Here is a 27,738-nt window from a genome sequence, read left to right as displayed (position 1 = left end):
TGACATATGCCACACATTACTAGAAGCTGTTAGAGGTATTGCAGGTTTCCGTCACCCTCCTTGAACTCTTTGCCTTCTGCCATTAAAGCAATGTGCTTTAGCAGTAATTCTCCCTTTGGCTTGGGTTGTGGAATGAGAAAATACATGGGACAAAGTCAAGCAGGATTAGATCATGTAGAGGCCAACCAAATCAAATAAAACCCAGACAAGCTGAAGTTGAACCTCCACAGTCATGTAACATGTTTGTTTTTAGGTGCCATTGAGTCAGTTCCAACTCATAGTGACCATATGTACACCAGAACGAAACATTGCTCAATTGTTGCTATGACTGAGCCCAATGTTGCAGCCACTATGTTAATCCATCTCATAGAGGGTCTTCCTCTTTTCACTAACCCTCTACCTCACAGAGCATAATGTTCATTCTTTTGGTAGTCCATGGTATATTCAATATTTTTTGCCAACACCATAATTCAAAGGCATCAATTCTTCTTTGGTCTTACTTATTCATTGCCCAGCTTTCATATGCATAGAAGACAATTGAAAATACCATGGCTTGGCTCAGGTGCACCTTAGTCCTCAAAGTGGCATCTTTACTTTTTAATGCTTTAAAGAGGTCTTTCACAGCAGATTTGCCCAATGTAATATGTTTGATTTCTTGACTGCTGTTTCCATGGGCATTGATTCTGGATCCAAATAAAGCAAAATCTTTGACAACTTCAACATTTTCCCCATTTTTCTTGATATTGATTATTGGCCCAGTTGTGAGGATTTTTGTTTTCTTTATGCAGAGGTGCAATTCATACTGAAGACTGTAACTTTGACCTTCATCAGTAAGTCGTTCAAGTCCTCTTCACTTTCAGCAAGCAAGGTTGTGTCATCTGCATAACATAGGTTGTTAGTGAGCCTACCACCAATGCTGATGCCCCATACTTCTTCATATAGTCCAGCTTCTTGGATTATTTGCTCAGCATACAGTTTGAATTGGTATGGTGAAAGGATACTACCCTGATACACATCTTTCCTGGTTTTAAACCATGCAGTATCCCTTTGGTCTGTTTGAACAACTACTTCTTGGTCTATGTACAGATTCCTCATGAACACAATTAAGTCTTCTGGAACTCCCATTCTTTGCAGTTCTACCCATAATTTGTTATGATCCACACAGTCAAAATGCCTTTGTATAGACAATAAAATACAGGTAAACAATCCTCTGGTATTCCCTGCTTTTAGCCAAGATCCATCTGACTTCAGCAATGATATCCCTTGTTCCATGAGTAAGAAATCAATGTTTTTCTTAGCCTTTGAGGTTTTGGGATTGTCTTTTGCTGAAGTAAAATTTGAGTAATAGATTTCTATAAAACAAAATTTCAAAAGACTCAATGAATTAGGACTTAGTATATACAGATCATTTAAAATCATAGTAAATTCTTAAGTGTGGGGATTATTTTTAACCCTAATAAAGAGATTAGCCACTCATAAAACTCAAATTTTCAAAATGATTTTCATATATTTTTTTTTTTTATGTAGTGTAGAAATGGCAGTGATAGTTTATAATGTAGTGTCCTTTCATGCTCATCAAGGACTATTTTATTTCACTAATGAAGCGCAAACATGATGGATATATGTTGTTACAAGAGTAAAAGGCACCTTATGCTCCAGGAGATTAATATATTACTGTGACAACTTTGTTCTCTATTAGAAATGCATTATCCTTGAATCAGTAGCTTTGCTTTGGAGGTTAGTATCTCACCCTTAATATTAATATAACTTTGTAGAAATATGACTAGAAATTTAATACATAAAAGCTAATGAGAAACAAATTAATACAGAAAGATTTATAATTTATAATGAACCGCAGCAAATAGCAAATGTGTTCAGCTCAGTAAAGATGAATGTGAAATCAAGAAATTTGTAATCAAAGATAGTTCATCCTATAAGAATAAAAATGTATGGAAGAATACTAATTAGAAGAGAAATTTTAAATCCCCAAAGATTGTTCTTGTAGCTTCTTGGAAGTCACAAAAAGTGAAGAAAATAACAAAATAAAATATGTGATGCAGGAGTCCAGAAATGGCCATGGTGCTTACAGTTAACAGCTGTCATTTTTGCCTTCCCATCACTGATTCCTTCTTCTTATGTTAAGAGAATCCTGATTCAAGAAATAACCTCTCCTTTCTCTGATAAAGAGGCTCAGATGCTATACAATGTCACTGTTTTAAATTTGGGCAATGTAAGCCCAGTAAATCAGATACTCACGTGCCTCTGGCCACGGGGAATTCTTCAGGATTGGTATTAGATCCAAGAAAGAATGATCAGAGCAGACGGAAGTCTATTCAAGGAGCCAGAGAAACTTTCTTCAGCTATTAGGGTTGTGAGAGGATAGACATGAGACTGGAGCTGCTGAAAGGCATCTGTCCAGCATGAGGGAAGAGCCAACCTGACAACCCAAGCAACACAAAGAAAGCAAAGCTAAGATATGGAGGGAAAAAAGACCAAATTCTCATGATGTCATTTGAGTCCCCAAAATCCAGTCATGCTTGATTTCTGCTCTTTGATTTTTTTTTTCTCTTGCACCTCAAACCCTGAAAGAACTCTTGGGGGGGGGGCGTTGAGTAATTTGGAGATGAATATTTGCAACCGGATTATCCCTTAACATCTTTATTAGAGCAAACCCAGTAGAAAATATTTCAGAAATAGTTTATTTCTAGTAATGCCTCTTAATTTAAGCTTCAGCTTTGCAACCAATTTTCTCTTCAGAGAATTCAGCAAATAGAGGGAGACAACTATACATATTAGAACAGTATTTGCAAAATCTCCTTTGGATGTAGGTTCACCAAAAAAAAAAAAAAAAGATTTCTATTTCATTAAAAAAGGCTATATTCTCAAGATAGAAGAGGTTTTTCATTTTACAAATTTTTATTTTGAGGGAAAAAGAAAAGTTAAACATAAGAAACATTGGAGGAATTTTAAAATGATCACCAAGGCACCTAGTATTCAGCTGGATCCAAACTATAATATTTTCTCAAAATTATTTTCTTTGCCTAAATACACACGCTTTTTTGTTGAAATATTTGAAAGTAATTTGCAGAATCCAATAATTTTCCTATAAATATATCAGCATGACTCTCCTAAGAACACTCTTCTTTATAACCACTATACCAATGTCACATCTAGGAAGATTAACACAAGTTTAAAAATGTCACCTACTACAGGGTCCCTGAATATATGAAGTATGAATCTGGGAAAATTGGAAATTGTTAAGAGTGAAATGGAACACATTAACATCAATATCATATGCATTAGTGAGCTGAAGTGGGCTTATATTGGCCATTTCGAATAGGACAATCATACGGTCTACTATGAGGGGAAAGACAATTTGAAGAGGAATGTCACTGCATTCGTCCTCAAAAAGAACATTTCAAGATCTATCCTGAAGCACAAATGTTGTCAATGATAGGATAATATCCATATGCCTACAAAGAAGACCAGTTAATAAGAATATTACATTATTCAAATGTACACATCAACCACTAAGGCCAAAGATGAAGAAATTGAAGATTTTTAGCAACTTCTGCAGTCTGAAATTGATCAAACATGCAATCAGAATGCATTGATAATTACTGTGGATTGGAATGCAAAAGTTGGAAACAAAGAAGAAGAATTGGTTGTTGGAAAATACTGCCTCAATGATAGAAATGATGCCAGAGATCACATGATAGAATTTTGCAAGACCAAGGACTTCTTCATTGCAAATACTTTTTTTCACCAACATAAACAGAAAATATACACATGGACCTCGCCAGAGGAATACACAGGAATCAAATCTACTACATCTGTGGGAAAAGACAACAGAAAAGCTCAATATCATCAGTCAGAATAAGGCCAGGGGCCAACTACAGAATAAACCATCAATTGCTTATATGCAAGTTCAAATTGAAACTGAAGAAATTTAGAACAAAGCCATGAAAGCCAAAGTACGACCTTAAGTATGTCCTACCTGAATTTAGAGACCATGTCAAGAATGGATTTGATGCGTTGAACACTAATGACAAAGATCAGATGAGTTGTGGAAGGACATCATACATGAAGAAAGTAAGAGGTCATTAAACAGACAGGAAAGAAAGAAAAGACCAAGGTGGATGCCCAAAGAGACTCTGAAACTTGCTCTTATATGTTGAGTAGCCAAAGTGAAAGGAAGAAATGGTTAAGAGTTGAACAGAAGATTTCAAAGGGCAACATGAAAAGACAAAATAAAGTATTATGATGACATGTGCAAAGACCTAGAGATAGAAAACCAAAACGGAAGAAGAAGCTCAGCATTTCTCAAGCTGAAAGAACCGAAGAAAAAATTCAAGCCTCGGGTTGCAATACTGAAGGATTCTATGGGGAAAATGTTAAACGATGCAGGAAATACTGGAAGAAGATGGAAGGAATACACAAAGTCACTATACCAAGAAGAATTGGTCGACATTCAACCATTTCAGTAGGTGCCATATGAGCAGGAACCAATGGTACTGAAGGGAAGAAGTCCAAGCTGCACTGAAGGTTCCAGGAATTGATACCAGTTGAGATGTTTTAAGAAATGGATGCACAGCTGGAAGTATTCACTTTTCTATGCCAAGAAAGTTGGAAGGCAGCTACCTAGCTAACTGACTGGAAGAGATCTATATTTATGCATATTCCCAAAAAAGGTGATCCCACTGAATGTGGAAATTATCCAACAATATCATCAACATCACAAGCGAGTAAAATTTTGCTGAAGATCATTCAAAAGTGTCTGCAGACAGTGTATCGAGAGGGAACTGCCAGAATTCAAGCCAGATGCAGAAGAGGATGCAGAACCAGGGATATCATTGCTGATGATAGATGGATACTGGCTGAAAGCAGAGAATACGAGAAGGATGTTTACCTGTATTTTATTTACTATGCAAAGGCTTTGGACTATGTGGATCATAACAAAATATGGATAGCATTTCAAAGAATGGGAATTCCAGAAAACTTAATTGTGCTCATGAGGAACCTGTACATAGATCAAGGAGCTGTCATTTGAATAGCACTAGGAGATACTGCGTGGTTTGAAGTCAGGAAAGTTGTGTGTCAGGGTGGTATCCTTTCACCATATTTATTCGAACTGTGTGCTGAACAAATAATCCGAGAAACTGGACTACTTGAATCATGTGGCATCAGGATTGGAGGAAGACTCATTAACAACCTGCGTTATGCAGATGACACAACCTTGCTTGCTGAAGCACTTACTAATGAAGATCAAAGACCACAGCCTTCAGTATGGATTACTTCTCAACATAAAAAAAAAAAAATCCTGACAACTGGTCCAATAAGAAACATCATGACAAACAGAGAAAAGATTGAAGTTGTAAAGGATTTTATTTTACTTTGATCCACAATCAACACTCATGCAGTCAAGAAATCAAAATATGCATTGGCTTGTGCAAATCTGCTGCAAAAGACTTCCTTAAGGCATTGAAAAGCAAAGATGTCAATGTCACCTTAAAGACTAAGGTGCACCTGACCCAAGCCATGGTGTTTTCAATCACCTCCTACGCATGTGAAAGCTGGACGATGAATAAGGAAGACCGAAGAATTGACGCATTTGAATTGTGGTGTTGGTGAAGAATATTGAATGTACCATGGACTGCCAAAGCAACGAATCTTGAGTATATCCCACCTGAATTTAGAGACCATCTCAAGAATGGATTTGATGCGTTGAACACTAATGACCAAAGACGAGATGAGCTGTGGAAGGACATCAAGGGTATCATTCATGAAGAAAGTAAGAGGTCATTAAAAAGACAGGTAGAAGTCTTAGAAGAAGTACAACCAGCATGGTCCTTAGAAGCACAGATGGTGAGACTATATCTCCCATACTTTGGACATGTTTCCAGGAGGGACTAGTCCCTGGAGGATGACATAATGCTTAGTAAAATAGAGGGTCAGCGAAGAAGAGGAAGACTCGCAACAAGATGGAGCCAACAGTGGCTGCAACAATGGGCTTAAACATAACAATGGTGAGGTTGGCGCAGGATCAGGCAGGGTTTCATTCTGCTGTACATAGGGTCGCTATGAGTTGGAAGAGACTGGATGGCACCTAATAACAGCACAGGGTTCTTATTCAAAATTTTCTGATTGTTCATAAAATGTGTTCTAGACTCTTTTTGTAAAATCCAGTATCCAGTTTATGGTTAGCAAATTATATTTTATTATGTTTATTCAGTGTCTTTTTGATGTTGAACTACTGCATAGTCTTGTATTTTTTCATAATGTTGTATTTTTGGATGATTCCAGGCCATTAGTCTGTTAAGAAGTGTCCCATCTTGGATTTTTCTTAATGAGTAGATTTAATCTTTTTGGCAAGAGTGGTACATAGGTGATATTGTATATCTTTTATTGTTTCACCTTAATGAACAAATTATATCAGATAGTCCTACCATTGATTGTTAAAAATTTGGCTGCCAAATCTCCCAAATGTAAAGAATCATATTTTCCTTTTAAAAAATTAATAGTCTCTTAGGTTGTACCTTGAAGAGGTAGGGATTTTCTGTTCTCCAACAACTCTCACACAATGATTTTAGCATTTGCAACCATGTCCTCTATGGAAAATCCAGAAAATAGAGGAAGGGGACTATATATATTAGAAATGTATTTGGAAAATCTCCTTTGGATGTAGATTAACTGGAAAAGAAAAAATTTTTTTCTATCTCATTAAAAAAAATTTTTTTTGAACAGGCTATATTCTCAAGATAGCAATTCTGATAAGAGGGTTTTCTCTTTTATACGCTTTTATTTTATTTTGAAAAAAAAAAAAAGTCAAACATATAGAAACATTGGAGGAATTTTACAATGACCACCTGGGCAGCTATGTGCCTAGTAAGCATTAGTAATTATTCTTATCTGACACAATTATTACATTAAAGGTTACAATTTTTTGTTGTTGTTGTTTAAATTTGTAATTCTAACATTTCTATTGCTGGATATTTGGTGGAGTGATCTGTGGCATATTGGCTCCAGTGTCATGACTTGAGAGGCTTAGAGAGCAGTAGTCACCACGGCACCAGCGTGAAGTTCAAAGTTTAAGACAATATGATCTTGCTTCATGAACACTGTGAGACAGCCTCACCTGGGAATCCCCAGAAGTGTTGGCAGAAATATAAAAGCACTGATTTTCTGCAGAGTGGTTGAAGGAACAGAGTAAAAGGTAGGGTGGGATAGAGTGGGGTGAATGGAAGGGTGTATATGATTTGTTAATTTAACAGTCTTCTTTTTCTTAACTGTAACTTCTGAAACAGTCATTTCCACCATGACATCAAGATAAAACTGTAAAAGGTCTAGCAGTAGATTTTTAACACTCAAGAAAGTGTTACTCAATACAAGAAGAGAAAATGAAAATGACGGTATATAGAAATATTCTTGAACTAATACTAATGTACTAAGAATTCCTGCACAAATGAAAAATTTTAACTATTTTTAGTAATAAATTATTTTCAATATTTTACAATTTATCACAAAATTATTTGGTTATAACTTATTACCTAAAAGACAAGACGGCCATAATGGTTAAGAACTATTGTTCTGGAGAGATGAAACTCCATCATATTTAGTTGGCTCTCAATGCTTCACAAAGTGTTTGCATTATAAAAGGCATTTAACAAATATTTTGAGTATAATCATTAGGACTCTTGCGGATGCAAGTCACTGAAAAATCAACTCAAGCTGATATACACAAAAGGGAAACTCTTTGGCTTCCATAACTGAAAAGCCTGCAAGTAGACTAATTCAATCCAACAGCGCAAATGATGCCATTAGTGTTCTGCGTCTCTCTCAGCATCTTTTATCTGTTCTTTTCTCCATGTGGTGGCAAAACGACTAGAGGGCTCTGAGTGGCCCATCTTATGGTACATATTCATTATTTTATTAACAACCCAGAGCTGAGAAAATGGAGAAAGACAGACCTTGGTCATATGCCTATAGGGCAGGGAGTGGGCAGGCATCCAGGAATGAACAGAGTTTCCATGGAATGGGGTACTTAGATTCCATAATATATATTACACAGACCAAAAATATTGTCCCTGATATTAAATGAACAACCAAACTCACATAAGTTTTATCCTGAACTGATAGTTAATTATTTTTGATTCATAAGATAAGTGAAAAACTTTTTAAAATATTTTTTTTCCTTAATGATAGTTCTGCCTCCAGTGAATCTAAAGAAGGAGATATTAAAAAGTACTGGTGGCACAGTGCTTAAGCATTTGGCTGCTAACCAAAAGGTCCGCAGTTTGAATCCACCAGCCACTCCTTGAAAACCCTATGGGGCAATTCTACTCTGTTGTGTCGCTACTAGTTGGAATTTACTTGAAGGCAATGGGTTTGTTTTTTTTAAATCCACGCATTAGAGAAATTTACAAAAGCATATATTGTTAAAGACATTACAGATTTTGTATTTTAAATAACCAAAATTATGCTATTGAGAGTTTTGAGATATAGTTTACAGGAATCTTTAGTTCCTGTAAAGAATGTGTATTTTGTGATCTAAAAGGCAAGGAGACCATAAGAATGTTAGTATCTGGGCTTTAGTCAAGAGTGACTCAGGTAATTTCCCAAACAATTAAAACAGCAGAGCTGAGAGAATTGATTACTTTATTTCATCTCCTTTACTAAAACATCTTACTCTTATTTTTCATAAAACATATTAAAAATGGAAGAGAAACAAAATTCATAGTCAGGTACTAAATTACTAAAGTCATATATTAAATGTGACTGTAGGACAATCTTGCTCTTAATAACAACATTCGTCCCCCTAGAACAGTGTCTCATTGAACATTAGACATTTTATTAAAATTCAAGTTTCAAATCTAAATATCCAGAATTTGGTTTAAGTTGAAAGAATCTAATATGCAAGACTGTATTTGTAAAATCCTTTTTTACAGCATTTATAGTATAAATGCTAACCTAAGATTGTTGTATATTTTATAGCTCTTTCTACACGGCGAGCTTTTATTCTGAAAAATATGTGTGCATACATCAATACGTGAGCAGTCATTAGTGTATGTCAAGCAATTGGCTGAGCAAGTGGGGTCAAATGAAAATCCACCCTCTTCATTTGTACTTATTACTAAATGTATTTTCATGATAAAACCTAATTTGTGTTTTATATTATTAATATTTTTTCTAATCTTTAGAATCTTATACATGAAAATAGCTTACCTAAACTTCTTCACTACTGATGGATGGCTTGCATACACCAGGTTGGTACTAAGAATTTTAATTTGGGAAAATACTATATGCTATGTCAATCGGACTGCCTATAGATTTTGAGAATTCCTAAGTGACCTTCAGAGGATGCCAGAAGGATGTTTACCTGTGTTTTATTGACTGTGCAAAGGCATTCGACTGTGTGGATCATAACAAATTATGGGTAACATTACAAAGAATGGCAATTAAAGAACACTTAATTGTGCTCATGAGGAATCTTTACATAGATCAAGAGGCAGTTGTTCGCACAGAGAAGGGGATACTCATTGGTTTAAAGTCAGGAAAGATGTGCATCAAAGTTGTATTCTTTCACCATACCTGTTCAATCTGTATGCTGAGCAAATAATACAAGAGGCTGGACTATATGAAGAAGAACGGGGCATCAGGATTCAAGGAAGACTCATTAACAACCTGCATTATGCAGATGATACAACCTTGCTTACTGAAAGTGAAGAGGACTTGAAGCACTTACTAATGAAGATCAAAGACCACAGCCTTCAGTACGGATTGCACCTCGACCTAAAGAAAACAAAAATCCTCACAACTGGACTGATGAGCAACATCATCATAAATGGAGAAAAGATTGAAGTTGTCAAGGATTTCATTTTACTTGGATCCACGATCAACAGCCATGGAAGCAGCAGTCAAGAAATCAAAAGATGCATTGCACTGGGTAAATCTGCTGCAAAGGACCTCTTTAAAGTGTTGAAGAGCAAAGATGTCACCTTGAAGACTAAGGTGTGCCTGACCCAAGCCATGGTATTTTCAGTCGCATCATATGCATGTGAAAGCTGGACAATAAATATGGAAGACCAAAGAAGAATTGACGCCTTTGAATTGTGATGTTGGTGAAGAATATTGAATATACCATGGACTGCCAAAAGAATGAACAAATCTGTTTTAGAAGACGTTCAATCAGAATGCTCCTTAGAAGCAAGGATGGAGAGACTGTATCTTACATACTTTGGGCATGTTGTCAGGAGGGATCAGTCCATGGAGAAGGACATCATGTTTGGCAGAGTACAGGGTCAGCGGAAAAGAGGAAGACCCTCAAAGAGGTGGATTGACACAGTGGCTGCAACCATGAGCACAATGATTGTAAGGATGGCACAGGACCAGGCAGTGTTTCATTCTGCTGTGCATATGGTTGCTATGAGTCGGAACCGACTCGACAGAACCTAACAACAACAACAAGTGACCTTAAACTTTAAAATGTGCTAAACTTATCCTTAACCACTGAAAATTTTACACTCTCGATTTTGCATTCAGGAAGTCAGGTCCCCTTGCTTCTCTGTTCAGGTTATGTTGTTGTTGTTGTTGGCTTCCATCAGTTGGTTCTGACTCATAAAGACCCTATGTATAACAGCAGGAAACACTGCCCAGTCCTGCACCATGCTCTCAGTTGCTGCTACGCTTGAGTTCACTCTTGCAGCCACTGTGGCAAACCACCTTGTTGAGGGCCTTCCCCTTTTTTGCTGACACTCTACTTTACCAAGCATTATGCCCTTCTTCAGGGACTGGTTCCTCCTGATAACATGTCCAAAGTATGTGAGATGAAGTCTCGCCATGCTTGCTTCTAGCTACAGACTGTTTTAATTTTCTGGAAATTTTGTTGCATGCATGAGAATGACTTCTGTGACTTAAGACACAACCTGAGTGCTTTGCAATACATAGCTAGCGCACTCCCATCTCTCACATAAAGCACACAAGCGCACACTAACTCGGGGATGGATGAGAAAAGCCTTTCCGATCCATCTCACCTGACCTGCTATCTCTCCCCTTCTCTTCTCCCATCCCTGTAACACTGTTGCTCAGACTTTATTTCCCAGCTTCTAAAATTCCCTAGGTAAGCGACTCCTGCTCAGCCTGCTCTGACAGTTTATTTGCACATTCCTAGGTATTTTTCAGATTTTCAAAGGTAAAGAAACTTAATTGATTTTACTGTTAATGTTCATGTTGTTTTCTTTCTTTATGACTTTGTTCAGCAGTAAGTATTTTCTGCAAACTAGCCCTTTTGCTATTTTCTTCCTCTCTTTTCAGACTTCCGGGTCTATTTTCAGTCCTCTGAGTCCTGCATCCAAGCTACGGACATTTTCAATTTGAGTTTAAAATGAACTGCAGAGTCAAAATGGCAATATAACACTTGGTGTCAACTGCATATGTAAGAATTCACTGAGAGAGCAGGAGTTTAACCATATAGTCATGTAGGATACACAAGTGTGAGTCCTCCTTAATCCCTTCTTCAGCTAGGACAATTGTATTTTCAACAGCCTTTTGGAAAGAATAAGAAGATTCTGTGATCAATGGGAAGATTTGTATATTTAAATACAAGATACATTGTATTTAAAGAGCTTAAGACAACACTAACCTGAATCATGTGATTGTGTAAAAACTCTCAACACTATTTTACTGTCCCATTATGATAAGTGTTAGTATACAATGTGAAACACCTAGACCTGCCACAAAACTCCTAGTTGCATCAAAGTCATACATCTTCCTGATTTCTCCTTGCCCTGCAAGATGACTCAGAAATTCTGCACTGCTTTGGACTAGGCCAGGCCCACTCATATCCTTTTAATACCCATTAAGAAGCACCAAACATGCTATGAGTTTGGGTTGTAGAAAACAAAACAAAACAAATCCATTGTCCTCGACTGGATTTTGACTCATAGTGACCCTATAGGACAGAGTAGACCTGCCCCCGTAGGGTTTCCAAGGCTGTAAATCTTTATGGAAACAGACTGCCACGTCTTTCTCCCACTGAAAGGCTGGTGGGTTCGAACAGCGGACCTTTAGTTTCGCAGCTGAACACTTATACCACTACGCCACCAAGGTCCTATTCTGGTTGCAGTATATGCCTTTATAAAAATGCAAAAAGCCACTTAATTTCTCTTGAGGTAAACTGGTTTTATTCAACTTAATTAAAAAAAAATATATATATATATATATAAAAATTATCCATATCTCAGAAACAATGACAACAGTGTTTACTTTGTTCACCAAAAAAGGAGCCTCTCTGCAATATTGCCTCCAGAAGCTTCCACCTTTTCTTTCCTAAATCACTCTCAATGGAAGACACATTCTCATTTTGATTGGTCAGATTCCCAAATACTTGGAACAGTAATTTTAAGTGGGTAGGATCACTGTTGTTAAAAGGCAGTACACAAGTGTTTTCATTCTGCATCCATTCTGTGAGCAGTCCTAGATAAGGCTCTTCATCAGTGAGGACTATGACCCACCCTTTTTTATTACTCTTCCATCCCACCCTCATCAAGGAGGGTGATTTTCTAAGAATTTTCTACGCTTATCGCTGTTGTTGTTAGCTGCTTGTCAAGCTGACAGCTGATTCATGGAAATCCCATGTGCAACAGAACAAAATGCTGGCCAGTCCTACGCCATCCTCATGACTGGTTACAGAGGTTAGTCGTCGATATTTATCTTTTCTTCCACAGGTGAGCCTGAGTATGATGGTTGTAAGATTTAAATTTGAACACAGAAGTAAATAGAAAGCCTTACTTCACCCTTATCCATGAATCTCCTTCTTTGCCCACCCTGGACTTTATGATACAAGTGCGTGTCGAGGTTTCCAACATTTAGGTAGTGTTTTAATGTGGTGCTTTGATTCTTATTCAGCAAGTGTTTTTTGTAAATAGCTTCCTTGGCTTCTTGCACTCACTGGGGAGCAGGGTGGTGTTAAAGGTGATTGGCAGAGCAGAATTCAGACATTACTTAGTTCTAGGCAATAAAGCCATCTTTCACCATCAAAAACATCACCTTTAATCGCTTACATATAGCAACCAGTGATGGAGAACGTCAGTTTGAAAAACACGGTAAGCTGACTGTGATATAAGAGACAGAAATCAAATCACAGAATCTGCACAAAACTACAGACAAAAAAATGAAATGCAAAATAATTATGAGAAATGTGGAGACTAAGCCATCTTAGACAATAATTTCCTAGATGACAATGACATAGATTATATTATTGTTAAATTTCAGTGTCATTAATATATCCCAGATTCCCCTAGATTATGATTAAATAATAACTAAATATGTTAAAAATATTAACTGAAGCTTACATTAAAAAGAAAAAAATCTTTAAACACTATGGGGTGAGGCCCATAGTCCCCAAAGTTTAATTTTCTGTAATGTATTAATCTAAATTTGAAACTGGGGCACTGAAATATCTTTCTGACATCAAATAATGCTTGATTTGTGTTTGTGATACTACTCTTGTGGGTCGATTATCACAAAAGGTCCTTAATATGAATTGATATAAAGCCTGATACATGTCCATTGTGAAGATTTCTTCACATTACATTTTTATCTACTGGTTGAATGCCCATTTTCTACATAAAATCGGAATATTATTTTATTTATATTTCAATCTTGATTTTTTATAATTTTATGGATTATTTTGTTTTTTATTGTTCTTAAGAAAATACACAGCAAAACATAGACCAATTCAACTATTTCTACATGCACAATTCAACAACATTGATTATGTTCTTGTTGTACAACCATTCTTACCTTCCATTTCCAAATAGTTCCTCACTCATTAACATAAACTCATTGCCCCCTAAGTTCCCTATCTAATCTTTCGAGTTGCTGTTGTCAATTTGATCCCATATAGTTCTTAAAACAGCACAATGCTCAAGGCAGAAGTACTTTACTAGTTAAACTGAAATATTATTTGGTTTTAAGATGGCTTTGGGGGATAATTTTGGTTTAGGGGTTACCTCAGGGCAATAATTTCAGGGGTTCATTCAGCCTCCAAGGCTCCAGGAAGTCTGGATTCCATGAGAATTTGAAATTATGTTCTGCAATTTCTCTTGCTTGATAAGGATTCTCCCATAGAATCCTTAATCAAAGTGTTTAGTAGTGGTAACTGGGCACCATCCAGGTTTTCTGGTCTCATGAAAAGGAGGCAGTTGGTCATGGATGCAATTAGCCACACATTCCGTTTCTTCCTCCTACTCCTGACTCGGAAACACAGGTGGCATAGTGGTTAAGAGCTACTGCTGCTAACCAAAACGTCAGCAGTTCGATTCCATCAGGTGCTCCTTGGAAACCCTATGGGGCAGTTCTACTCTGTCCTATAGGGTCGCTATCAGTCGGAATCGACTTGATGGCAATGGGGAGGGGGATTCCTAACTCTCCTTCCTCCCCTGTTGCTCCAGGTGAGTAAAGACAAATTGTATCTTGGATGGCCGCTTAGGAGCTTTAATACCACAGGCACTACGCAATGACCTAGGAGATGGAACAGAGGCACTAAACATGATATTAAGTCAATTAATTTGGCTGTCCCATGATCTTACATCTCCAAACCAACAAATCAAAACCCATGAGCTGCCTCAGCAGCTACTCTTTTTTTGGTAAATACATCTGTCATGGATTGAATTGTGTCCTCCAAAAAATATGTGTCAACTTGGTTAGGCCATGATTTCTAGTATCGTGTGGTTGCCCTCCATTTTGTGATTATAATTTTATGTTGTTAGGATTAGGGTGGGATTGTAACACCACCCTTACTCAGGTCACCTCCTTGATCTAAGGAAGGGAGTTTTCCTGGGGTGTGGCCTGTACCACCTTTTATCTCTCAAGAGACAAAAGGAAAGGGAAGCAAGTAGAGAGTTGGGGAACTCATACCACCAAGAGAGCAGCACCCGGAGCTGAAAGTGTCCTTTGGACATGGGGTCCCTGTGCCTGAGAAGCTCCTTGACCGTGGGAAGATTGAGGACAAGGACCTTCCTCCAGAGCTGACAGAGAGAGAAAGCATTCCCCTGGAGCTGACACCCTAAATTTGGCCTTGTAACCTACTAGACTGTGAGAAAATAAATTTCTCTTTGTTAAAGCCATCCACTTGTGGTATTTCTGTTATGGCAGCACTAGATAATTAAGACATCTATTATACAACTTTTGCCAGTTCAACTTTTTACAAGTATACAACTTCTGGACAGCAATTTCACTGATCAGCTGTGCTAAAACTCAGTGCTCCGTAAGCAATAACCCCTTTTTACCCCTGCCTCCCACCCCTGGTAACTACTAATAAACTTTGATTTCTATACATTTGCCTGTTCTTGTCTTTCTATGTAAGTGAGATCATACAATATTTTTTCTTTTGTGATTGACTTATTTCAGTTAGCATCATGTCTTCAAGCTTCATTCATGTTGTAGCATGTATCAAGACTTCATTTCTCTTTCTGACTTAGTAGTATTCCGTTTTATGTACCACATTTTGTTTATCCATTCATCCATTGATGGGCATTTAGGTTGTTTCCACTTTTGGGCTATTGTGAGTAATGCTCAATGAACATTGGTGTACATATGTCTGTTAGAGTCACTGCGTGCAGGTTTCTTGGGTATATTCCTAGCAGTGGAATTGCTGGGTCATATGGTAGTTCTCTTTTTAGTTTTCTGAGAAACCATCATAATGTTTTCCACAACGGCTGTACCACTTTGCAGTAATCTTGGTGGTTTATGGGAAAATATGATATCATTTGTACTCTAAACCAGGTACAGCATCAAATAATACTTGGGAAGCTGATGTTTGGTAAACAGGTTCTTAAAGAGAAAGAAAACTAAAGAAAAACAAACTTGAGACACTGTCAGCAATATGGTAGATAAGAACTCACTGCAAACTTCAAAGATTTTAGGAGCAAATGTGGTGAATTTGCCAAAAACAAAACAAAATAAACACAATAGAACAGAAAATCCAGGTGACAGTTTTACTGATTTGTATTAGCTTATCTTAATTACATGGAGCCTCACAAGTTTCACAGGTTAGCATCCTGTTTGTTATATGTGAGCTGGCATAGCATATGCTCACCAGGTTGCATTGTATATATTTTATATTTTTTATTCAAATCAGACAACTCTGTCAGTAAGGAAATAAAAGCAACTGGAAAATATCCAGCCTGGCAGACTGCTTTGCATCTGTGGGAATAATACACATAACATCAAAACTGATAATGTTGCTTGAACACTTACTATACACTAAGAACTTCACGTGGATTCTCTCATGTATCCTCCTCTTAAGCCTATATGTTGGTTACTTTTATCTCACATGAAAAATCTGAGGCTTTAAGCTACAAGAGGTCATATAGCCCATCCTGGGCCACGCCATGTGGTAAGTGTTGGAGCCAGAATTTAGACCTACAAATCTGGCTCCAAAGACAATGCACTTAACCCCTGAGCATACCGCCCCCCACCACTGCCCTGCATAGTCATCAAATGTTTCCTTAAAACCCAAAGCTAGTCTCAACTCTCATTATCTCCATTTTTAGCCAAAATTAATTCTATTGGCATTCCATCGGGAAGAACTGAGTTTATAAAGGTGAGAGAAAGAAAGACTTTGGATAGGCAGAGATTTTTTTTCAAACATCTTGACATTGCAACTACTCCAATGATTTAAAATGACTTTCCTTATCTCCAGAGAGGCCTGAGTCACAACAACGGTAATCCCGTTAGTACTAGCTTTCCTAATACTGAAATAAGTCTACATTTTTCTGAATTTATTTACATATCCTCTTACTAGACATAGGAATCACCTTGACTGGATCTCTGATCAAATTAATGCTTAATTTGACATCCTTTTCAGGGACCTAAAAATAGTTGAGGATTTCAGTGCCGTATGCACAATTATTTCCGAATTTCTTTCAAAATCCACAACAAAAGAATGAGTATTGATTGTCCTTCACTTCACCTCTTTTCAGATCACAGCTTATCTTTTTACACATGTGAAGCTTTACCAGATGAGACTTGTACCACTGTTTAGCATCAATACTGGCTTGCAATCAATTTGAGATTTCAATCCATCCAACTCCTTTGTAAAATATGAGTCTTAGTAATTACTTTGATAAAATTAATAAGTTCTATGATTTTTCTCAATGTGCCGATCTCCTAGTTTCATTTCAGTTAATCTTTTTGGTTCTGAATGATTATTTTTAAAACAAATTTTTGGAAGCAAAGATACAGATTTTAGAATCTATTTATTATTGTTGTATTACACACCCATCTGTAAGGTTATCTCTACAAAATGTTAAATGTCTTGATAAAAACAAAAAGGACAATGAATTTATCTTATTTTTAAGTATCTAAATTTCATTGATTTGAGGCTGAATCCATGGTAATAGTCAATATGAACTTAGAAGGTATTTGGTGTTTGTTAGTTTGTTCTTTTTAAATGTAAAACTTGCTTCACTTACATTAAATCTCAAAGTAAATGTGATCCCCCAAAATCTTGTAGGAGTAATTCTGGTTATTTTCTAAAGATCAGTACAGTTATTTCCATGGCATGAGATATTTACAGTGACTTTAGCTGCCATCTCCTTTCAATTGCAAATTTGATTTTACCAAGTACTTAGATGTATATAATATTTATATATTACATAAATTATATTTTTTTTATGTTGAAAAGGAAATGATTTTGTAAGGCACTGTAATTGAAAGTTGTAGAGACATTACACTGTATAATATTTTGGGATTTGACATTTTTTTTTAAAAAAGTTGATGATACCACACACCTATTAAGAATGGTTAAAATTAAAAAAAAAATTCTGGTGATACGAATACACTTGTGAGGATGTGGAACAATGGAAAATCTCATATATTACTGGTGGGAATGCAAAATGGCACAACTACCCTGGAAAAGAGTTTGAGGATTTCTTATAAAGTTAAATATACACTTGCTACATGACCCTTGAGGGCAATGATGGTTCACTGGTAGAATTCTCACTTTTCGTGTGGAAGACCTGAGTTAGATTCTTGACCGATGCACCTCAAACACAGCCACCATCCACCTGTCAGTGGAGGCTTGTATGTTGCTATGATGCTGAACAGGATTCAGCTTCCAGACTAAGGTGGACTAGGAAAAAAGGCCTGGAGATCTACTTTCGAAAATCGGCCAATGAAAACTTTGTGGATTACAATGGTCTGCTCCCCAACAGATTATGGGGATGGCACAGGACTGGGCAGGGTTTGTTCACTTGTGCCTGGGGTTGCCATGAATAGGGTGCTGACTCAACCACAACTAACAACAACAACAACAGCATGAACTGGCAACCCCACTCTTGCATATTTAAAGCAATAAAAAAAAACTGTAAATGAATGTTTATAGCAGCTTGATTCAGAATCACGAAAAACTGGAACCAACTCAAATATCCTCCAACGGGTGAATGGAAACAGAAGAGAAAGAAAGGGTATCATCCTTCTGTCATCAGTGATGAGAACACACACAGGTCCAAAACACAAAGATTTTTTTCTGAGAATCTGCTCCATTTGGTACTTTAGACACTTCTGACCATAACGGTGTTTTTGTACAATTCTGACCTCACTGGGAGTAGTAACATTCAAATTCTCTGAAAGCTGGCAGTGATCCTAAAAAGTAGTCACCCCAATAGTTTTCAAAGTACGTAACTTCTTAAAGCTCATCATCTTTGCAATACTTAAAGCACTTACTGTTTTTTTTTCTGCATAAAAGCTTAAGTATATATTATTTTTCCTCTTATAAATGTAAATTCTGAGACATAGAGAAGTTATAAAGTAAATAAGAGGCAAAGACATGGTAGGACTGTAAAGTCAGTACTCATAAACATTCTATACCTTCTGAGTTTCTCCTGTGTCTGCAGAGGAGTCCAACTAATGCTTCTGGAAAAATACTACAGTGTCTGTATTCTCGGCCACGCCCTTTGAGCAGCACAATATAGGCATGGGTAGATTGTGCATATAAGAAAAATACTCATTTCCCTCTACAGAAATGGTACAAGACGGAACTATGGGAATAAATTATAGAGATGGACAGTATTGAAGATCTGTGTGAGCAGAACAGCTCAAGGAATATCCAATGAGGCCACAAGTTGTTTCTTGCCCTAGAAGAAGAAATCAATAAGGATAATTTACATAAGATGGCAACCATCAAGAAAAATAACTACCATTGATAACATCAAAGAGGATTTGGGAACAAATGTTGCTTCAGGTGATTTTCTGGAAGTTAGAAAGTAAAGAGATTGCGAGCTAAGCAACCACATGAAGTTGGGAACTACATGGGAAAATGTGACAGAAAAGGGCTCTAGCAGGCACTGATGAAAGGGACAATGGAGCCATTGCAAATTCAACACTTGCAGTGTAGTCCCTGGAAAACTGAGTTGTGCTTCCTAAGTCTTGTATATTACTTTAATAATGGAATAAAATAAGCAAAATGAAAAACTAGCTTGAGTTTCAAAGAAAATTTGAGTTTCCACATACAGTTTATATGTTTAAAGTGCTTTATTTTATTATTTTGCTAAATAAACACCTCAATATCATATTGTGGCAAAAGCATGAAGATACAACCCAAGAGAACTCATTTTATAAAAAGAATATGCTTGAAATGGTATAAAGATTTCTGGATAAATATTTCCTATTATGATTTTATGAAATCATATTATTTTATCTTAAGCAGAAAACATAAATTAGCATAAATTATTAAAACTCATTAGGTTTATACTTTAGAAACATTTGTTGTTAGTGATTTGTTAATCTATGTACTTTAGCTTATTTCCTATGCCTGCTTAGGTGAAGGTGAATTTAATCTTATTTTATAACAAGGAAAATAAAAATTCTGGAGATTTTAGACTCCTTGTCTACTTCTTTTAAGGACAGTATAATCAACATGAAAATTCTAAATTATGCATTTTTATATTGCATATTTCTCATAAGAAGCACTTGATTAAAATGAGTTCACACTTTTATATAGTCATCAATTTCACATATCAACAATAGAAATGTTTTCTGAATTTTCCATATATCCAATACTTATTAAAAATCTATTCTTATTAAGCACTTCAATATTAACTTTAAGAAAATAAATGGAATAGAGATACAAGTTCACTTACAGCAATTTGAAATAGCCCTATGATTTGTAGATAGCAAAATCTTTATTTTGTTTTTACTTTAAAACAGATGTTACAAAATTTAATCTAATATCTGTTCTTGAAATATGCTCATAGGCTGTTTTGCATTTTGTAAACCATATGGCTTCATCAACAAATCTATTTATTTTAGGTAAAAAATATGCAGTATAATCAGTATAATTTTTATGCACTCACATCTAAGGATGTAAGAATCCAAAATCTTCTAATTGGTGATAACTGTATGTCTTAGGCTGAGTTCTCTAAATTAGCAAAACCAGTGAAGTGTATATTCTACCAAGCCAGTTGTTTCAAGATGAAGGAGAACCAGTGAAATCCATGACCAGGATCCCATTGGCACACTTCATTTGCTGTGAAGTGAGTCCCTTGACCTGAGGCAATGCTGTGTGGAATAACAAGATAGTGGATAAAAAAAGATAGTGGATAAGGTGTTCTATAATTCCAAGGATGGTAGTTTTGGCAAAAGCATTGCATACAAGGAAGGCAAATTGGTACCCATAGTAAGTGTCTATCCCAGTAAGAACAAAACACTGCCCTTTCCATGATGAAAATTGTTCAATGTAATCGTCCTGTCACCAGGTTGCTAGCAGATCTCCTCAAAGAATGGTGCCATACTGGGGACTCGGTGTTGGTCTCTGCAGATTGAACACTCAGCAGTGGCTGTAACCATGTCGGCCTTGGTGAGTGGAAGTCCATATCGCTGGGCCCATGCATTGCCTCTGTTCATACCACCATGGCCACTTTTTTCATGAGCCGTTGGGCAATGACAGGAGTAGCTCGGGAAAGAGGATGACTGGTTTCCACAGAACACATTGTCCTATCCACTTTATTGTTAAAATCCTCCTCTGCAGAGGTCACCCATTGATGAGTATTCCTGTGAGAGACAAATTATCTTAACTTCCTGGCCCATTCAAAGAGGTCTATCTACATATCTCTTCCCCATACCTCCTTGTCTCCAATTTTCCAATCACGTTCCTTCCAAGTCTCTGACCATCTAGCTAGACCATTGTCCAAAGCTCAGAATCAGTACACAATCGCACATCTGGCCATTTCTCTACCCACGTAAAGTGAACAGCCAGGTACACTGCTCAGAGTTATGCCTATTGGAAGAATTTTCCTTCACCATTGTCCTTCAGGGAGGTCCCAGAAAAGAGATATAGTGCTGCTACTGTCCACTTTCAAGTGGTGCCTGTATATTGTACAGAGCCATCTGTAAACCAGGCACAAGTTTTCTCTTCTTCCGTCAATGGATGGTAAGGAACTCCCCATGAGGCCAAAAGTTCAGACTGGCGGAGGGCAGGTAATGTGACAGGAGTGGAGACCATGGGCATTTGGGCCACTTCCTCATGCAACTTACTTGTGCCTTTATGTCCTGCTTGGGACTGATCTCATATATACCATTCCCACTTAATGTTGGAGTGCTATTTTGCACATTGGACTTAATGGCTCTGTGGGTCAGGCAACACCAAGTTCATGAGGGGTAGCTCAGGCCACATGGTGTCTTGTTCGCCCATGGTTAAGCCTTCAGTTTCTACTAAAGCCAGGTAACAAGCCAAAATCTCTTTCTCAAAAGGAGACTATTCATGTGCAGAGGAAGGCAGAGCTTTACTCTAAAATCCTAAGGGCCTGCCCTGTGATTCACCAATAGGGGCCTGCCAAAGACTCCAAACAGCATCCCTATCTGCAACTGACACTTCAAATACGATTGGATCAGCTGAATGATATGGCCCAAGGGGCAGATTGGCTTGCATGGCAGTCTGAGCCTGTTTCAGAGCCTTCTCTTGTTCTGGGCTCCACTGGAAACTAGCAGCTCTTTGAGTCACTTGATAAACAGGCCAGAGTAGCACACCCAAATGAGGGCTATGTTGCCTCCAAAATCCAAAGAGGTCTACCAGGGGTTGTGCCTTCTTTTTAGTTGCGAGAGGATCCAGATTTATCCTTCATTTTAGAAGGAATATCTCGACATGCCCCTACATCACTGAACTTGTAGAAATTTCACTAAAGTGGAAGGCACCTGAATTTTTGTGGGATTAATTTCCCACCCTCTAGCATGCAAATGTTTTAACAAGAAGTTCAGAGTCATTAACACTTCTTCGTTATAAGATCTAATCAGCATAATGTCATCAATGTAATGGACCACTGTAACGTCTTGTGGAAGGGAAAGGTGATCAAGGTCTCTTTGGACTAAATTATGACATAAGGCAAAACCTTTTGGTGTTCTTCTTTGAAAACCAGAATCAAGAAAAGAAAACTGGTCAGATCAATAGCTGCATACCAGGTACCAGGAGATGTATTAATTTGCTCAAGTAATGAAACCATATAGCAGCTGCAGTTGGCATCACCACATGGTTAAATTTATGATAATCCACTAACATTCTCCAAGGTTCATCTGTTTTTTGCACAAACCAAATAGGAAAGTTGAAGGAGGGTATCATGAGAATCATCACCCATGCATCCTTCAAGTCTTTGATGGCGGCAATAATCTCTGCAATTCCTCCAGGAATGTGATATTGCTTTTGGTTTACTATTTTCCTAGGTAGGGGCAGTTTTAATGGCTTCCACTTGGCTTTTCCTACCATCATAGATCTTATTCCACTTGTCAGGGATCCAGTGTGGGGGTTCTGCCAGTTGCTGAGTATATCTATCCCAATTATGCATTCTGGAACTGGGGAAATCACTACAGGATGGCTTCAGGGACCTGTTCGATCCACTGTAAGATAAACCTGAGCTAAAACCACATTGATAACCTGAACTTCATCCACCCTATTCTGACTGGTGAGCCACAGTGACATTTTGGGTCTCCTGAAATTAGTGTCAATTCAGAGCCAGTATCCAGTAATCCCTGAAAAGTCTGGTTATTTCCTTTTTTCCAATGAACAGTCACTCTTGCAAAAGGCCATAGGTTCCTCTGGAGAAGGCTGGGAGAAAGGTAAACAGAATAAATTTTTGGCAGTGTAGTAAGGTCCTTCCTCAAAGGGGACCCAGCCTCCTTTTCATTCAAGGAGTTGTGGGTCTGTAATTGTCTCAAGTTTGGGAATTGATTGAGGGGCTGTGATTTTTTTGGCAATTCAAGTTTGACAACCATTCTCTTGACCTAGAATTCTTCCTCTTGTACAGATCAAGTAAATATTTAGTGGACTTCCCATCTATTTCACTCCTAGGGACACAATGACTAAGTGGCCAACACCATAGGTCCATAAGAGTCAGACTATTCTGATTATTTATATGACTCCATTGTCCACTATGGTAACCATGCCTACCTTGTCTTTGTTAATCGAATGCCACCATTTTGCTCCTACCACCAGAGGTTTCAATCAGCCCCAGTGTAGTTAAACCCATTGCTGTTGAGTTGATTCCAACTCATAACAACCCTATAGGACAGAGTAGAACTGCCCCATAAGATTTCCAAGTTGCAGCTGGTGGATTTGAACTGCTGACCTTTTGGTTAGCAACTGAGCTCTTAACCACAGCATAAACCAAACCAAGGACCAAACCCAGTGCTGTCGAGTCAATTCTGACTCATAGTGACCCTATAGGACAAAGTAGAACTGCCCCATAGAGTTTCCAAGGAGCGCCTGGCAGATTCGAATTGCTGACTCTTTGGTTAGCAGCCGTACCACTTAACCACTACATCACCAGGGTTTCCAACCACAGCATAGGTACCTTAATTCAGTTAGGGCAGTTCCCACTGTCAAATCTGACTTAAAAAAAAATAGCAATCACAAAAGTCTTCAAGGATGCTGGGCTTCCTCCACAAATTTGCTCCTCACCATTGTAACCAAAGGTATGCCCTCTGAGCACTCCATGGTTGAGTCTGAGGGTTTAACCTGATAAATCCATTCTAACATGCTTACTTCCCTAAGCCTCTGGATACCTTCTTCTACAGCTTGCCAGGCTGGTACTTTAACTTGATTTAGAGTAGGCCACCACGTAATCCATGCTTCAGTAAACCAACAGAATGAGCTATTAGATCCTCTCCTAACCTCTTGAGATGAAACATTGAATTAAGAATCTGTGCTTAGTGGGCCCATATCAATAAAATCAGACTGATCCAAGTGTATGTCACTTGTACCATTATTCCACACTCTTAATAGCCATTCCCACACATATTCCCCAGGTTTCTGTTAGTGCATATTAGAAAAGTCAAGCAGCTTTTTTGGAGTGTAGGGTACCTCCTCCTGGGTTACACTTTGTACTTTACCATTTGGGGCTTGCTGAGATTTAAGTCTAGTTATAGGTCTAGAAAAAAAATGTGTGGTCTTGATGTGTTCTGAGAACATTCAGCAATGTCTTGTAAGGTATTTGCCTCAGACAATGTCCCAGGCAATGACTCAGAAGCCTCCCCAGGAAATAACTCAGATACTGTCCCAGAGGATATATCAGACAGTCTTTTCAGATGCAGCTGGGTTCATCTCATCAGATGGAGGTGGAGGGTTTTTTTTTTTTTTAACTGGGGTTGGTGGTTTAGCAAAGATGGGGTAATCTCTTCTAATGGAAGTGAGAAGACTGCTCCTCTTGGCATGAGTGATTCAACAGAATTTAGGAACTCAGTGTCCACAGCTTCCTGATTATCTGCCCTTATGTCTTCATCTCAAGTTTCAGGAACCCATTTCTTCCCAATCAATGCTCTTACTTTAACTTCAGACAGAATTCGAAGTTGGGAAATCAATAGGCCTTGTAATTCAGCCACTCTTACCATAAGACTCTGGGTTTGTTTTTCAGCAATATCAGCTCTGTTACTAAAAGAAATAAGGCTATCTTTCAAGGCACTAGTGGCAATTTTGAGGTTATTTATGTGGCCCTTGATCTTTGACTTTGAAGGCCTGAGGTCATCCCTTTGTTTCATCACTTTGCCTATTGAAAGTAGCACCAGGCAACTAGCTTCTTTATACTTCTCATTCTGACAAAATTGTAGAAAAGTCAAAGACGAAATCACCCAGAACGTTGCCTCTCGCCTCTCACCAATGCTTGATGTATTGGTAGTGATATTTTGCATATTCCTATTGCCACCTTAAGGCATGAATTAGCAGTGCTGGAGGCAGAGTCATCAACATTTTCAAGACTAACCAGATTTGAAAACCAATTTAGAAAGCTTATCTTTACAATTTTGTTTCTCTAGAACTACTCCTGGAACCAAACTTCTTAGGCTGGGTTCTCTAGAAAGCAAAACCAGTGAAGTGTATATACAAATATATATATATATATATATATATATATATATATATATATATATATATATATGGAGAGAGAGATTTAGCTCATGGAAATGGCTTCTGCAGTTGCAGAGGCTGGTGAGTCCTAAGTTCATGGGCCAGGCTTTAGCTTAGAGTCTTCTCCTAACTCACACAGCTGAAGAGGCTGACAAATAAAGATTGGCAGATAAGATGGTAGTCTTCTGGCTCACAGGCTGTGGAGACTGATGAATCCCAAGACTGGCAGGCAATATGGCAGGCCACTGGCTCAAGTACCAAGAACCAAAGGTCAGATGATGATGAGCTGAATGCAGGATCCAGTGCAAGCAAAAGCCAACAAGCTTTGCCAGAATGTCCATATATAGGGTACAAGCTATACCCCTGAGAAAACTCCCCTTAAAACTGACTGGCCGATCACATCAGATCACATTACAGAGATGATTACATTATATTACAAAATGGAGGGTAACTACATCATTACATGACTGCCAAATTACATTATTACATAACTGCCAAACTACATCATTATTTAACTGCCAAACCACTTAGAATCATTTGCCAGCCAAGTTGACACACAATCTTAACCATCACACCACATTGATAGACAACAAATACCTAGAACAGAAAAAAAATTGTATTCATTCAGAATTAAGCAGTTGTTCTTACAGAATACAATATACAAATTACAATCTGAGTAATGCCCCATCTCTGATTACAGTATAATAAAATTAAAAATCAGCTAAAGAAAGTAACTAAAAAGGAAAAGCTCCACATGTGCAGAAATTAAAAATCGTATTTCTAAGAAATGCAGGTGTCAAAAAAGCTCAACGGAAATTTGAGAATACTTAGAAGTAATCAGCAATGAAGATATGACATATCAAGACCTATTAAATCAGAATGAAGCTAAATACTATTTGGAGGGAAATTTATAACCTTAAATGCAGCTTTTTAAAATAAAAATTTTAAAAGATTGAACTATAAAGGTGTATTCAGCATATAAATTTAAGAATGAAAAACAGAAAAAACACATGAAAGTAGCAGTAAAGAGGAAAAATAATAAAATAAAACTATAAGCAAAAATAACAAGTTCCTTGAGAAAACTAATCAAACAGATAAACTTTTGTCACATTGAGCAAATACAAGAAAAATAATTAAATGGAAGAAAACACACAAATAATAAGTTGCATTTCATGTGAATCAATTCGTTCAGTTCGCACAGCAACAAAATAAAGAGTATTACTCTTCCCAATTCACAGGCACCCTAGTTTACATGACTGACCAAGTTCACACAGTGTATTAGCACTTGAGGAGGGAATTAACTTCAAGTAATATGGTTTCAATTATGGAAACCCTGGTGGTGTAGTGGTTAAGAGCTAGGCTGCTAACCAAAAGATCAGTGGATTGAATCCTCCAGGAGCTCCTTGGAAACCCTATTGGGCAGTTCTACTCTATCCTCCAGAGTTACTGGGAGTTGGAATTGACTCAATGGCAATGAGGTTTTTTTTTTTTAAATATATCTATGCAGTCAGTATGAGTTGGAATCGATTCAATGGCAACAGGATAGTATATCTCCAGTGCCCTTTGTTCTAGGGTAAAATCACCACAAAGTTATAGTAAAGCAAAAAAGAAAGGTTTTATTTGGCATATGCACAAAGAGACAAAAATAGGAAACGGGTAAGCCTGCTGCCAGAGCCATATCTGCCTGAATTCAAGGAATATTACAGAACAAGCAAAAGTGGGAAAATGAATAAACACACTGCCAGAGCCATGTCTGTCCAAGTCCAAGGAATGTTACAGAATTGTTAGTATATACTAAAATTGCAAATGGGCTAAATCATTGATAACTTCACCTTTTCACAGATTGGCTAAAAACTGCTAAAGCAATGTGATTCTACATTATGAGTTGTCTTTCTTAATAATCTTTGGTATAGGTATCAGTAAGGACAAGTCAGGAGGGTTTTCATTGGTTCAACAAATCTTACTATTCACTAAATGGTAATAAAAAAAGATAAGAATGGAAATTATTCGAGTCTTTTGTGCTCTGTTTAAGGATTAGTTTATGTGAAAGTTTCCCTAAAAGATGTTCTCTAAGATTGTCCTAGTTATTGTCTTTATACCTCAGGGTCCAGTTGATGTGTCCTTGTGAATCCTTGTGAGTTCTTGTGAGTCTAGCACCAGCTGGGTCACATTCTTTATGCTCAAAGACAGGGAATGATGGCTCCAGTATTGTCTCCTAAATCACCTTTCACTTATTATGTTCCACACTATCACTAAATAAACATCATTTGCTTTGAGAAATTTTTTATAATGCAATAATATTAAACAATTCATGCCAATAAATTTGAAAATGTAAATAAAACAGACTCTTA

This window comes from Loxodonta africana, chromosome 1, assembly GCF_030014295.1.
Source record: "Loxodonta africana isolate mLoxAfr1 chromosome 1, mLoxAfr1.hap2, whole genome shotgun sequence".
Lineage (NCBI taxonomy): Eukaryota > Metazoa > Chordata > Mammalia > Proboscidea > Elephantidae > Loxodonta > Loxodonta africana.
This window is presented reverse-complemented; position numbering follows the sequence as displayed.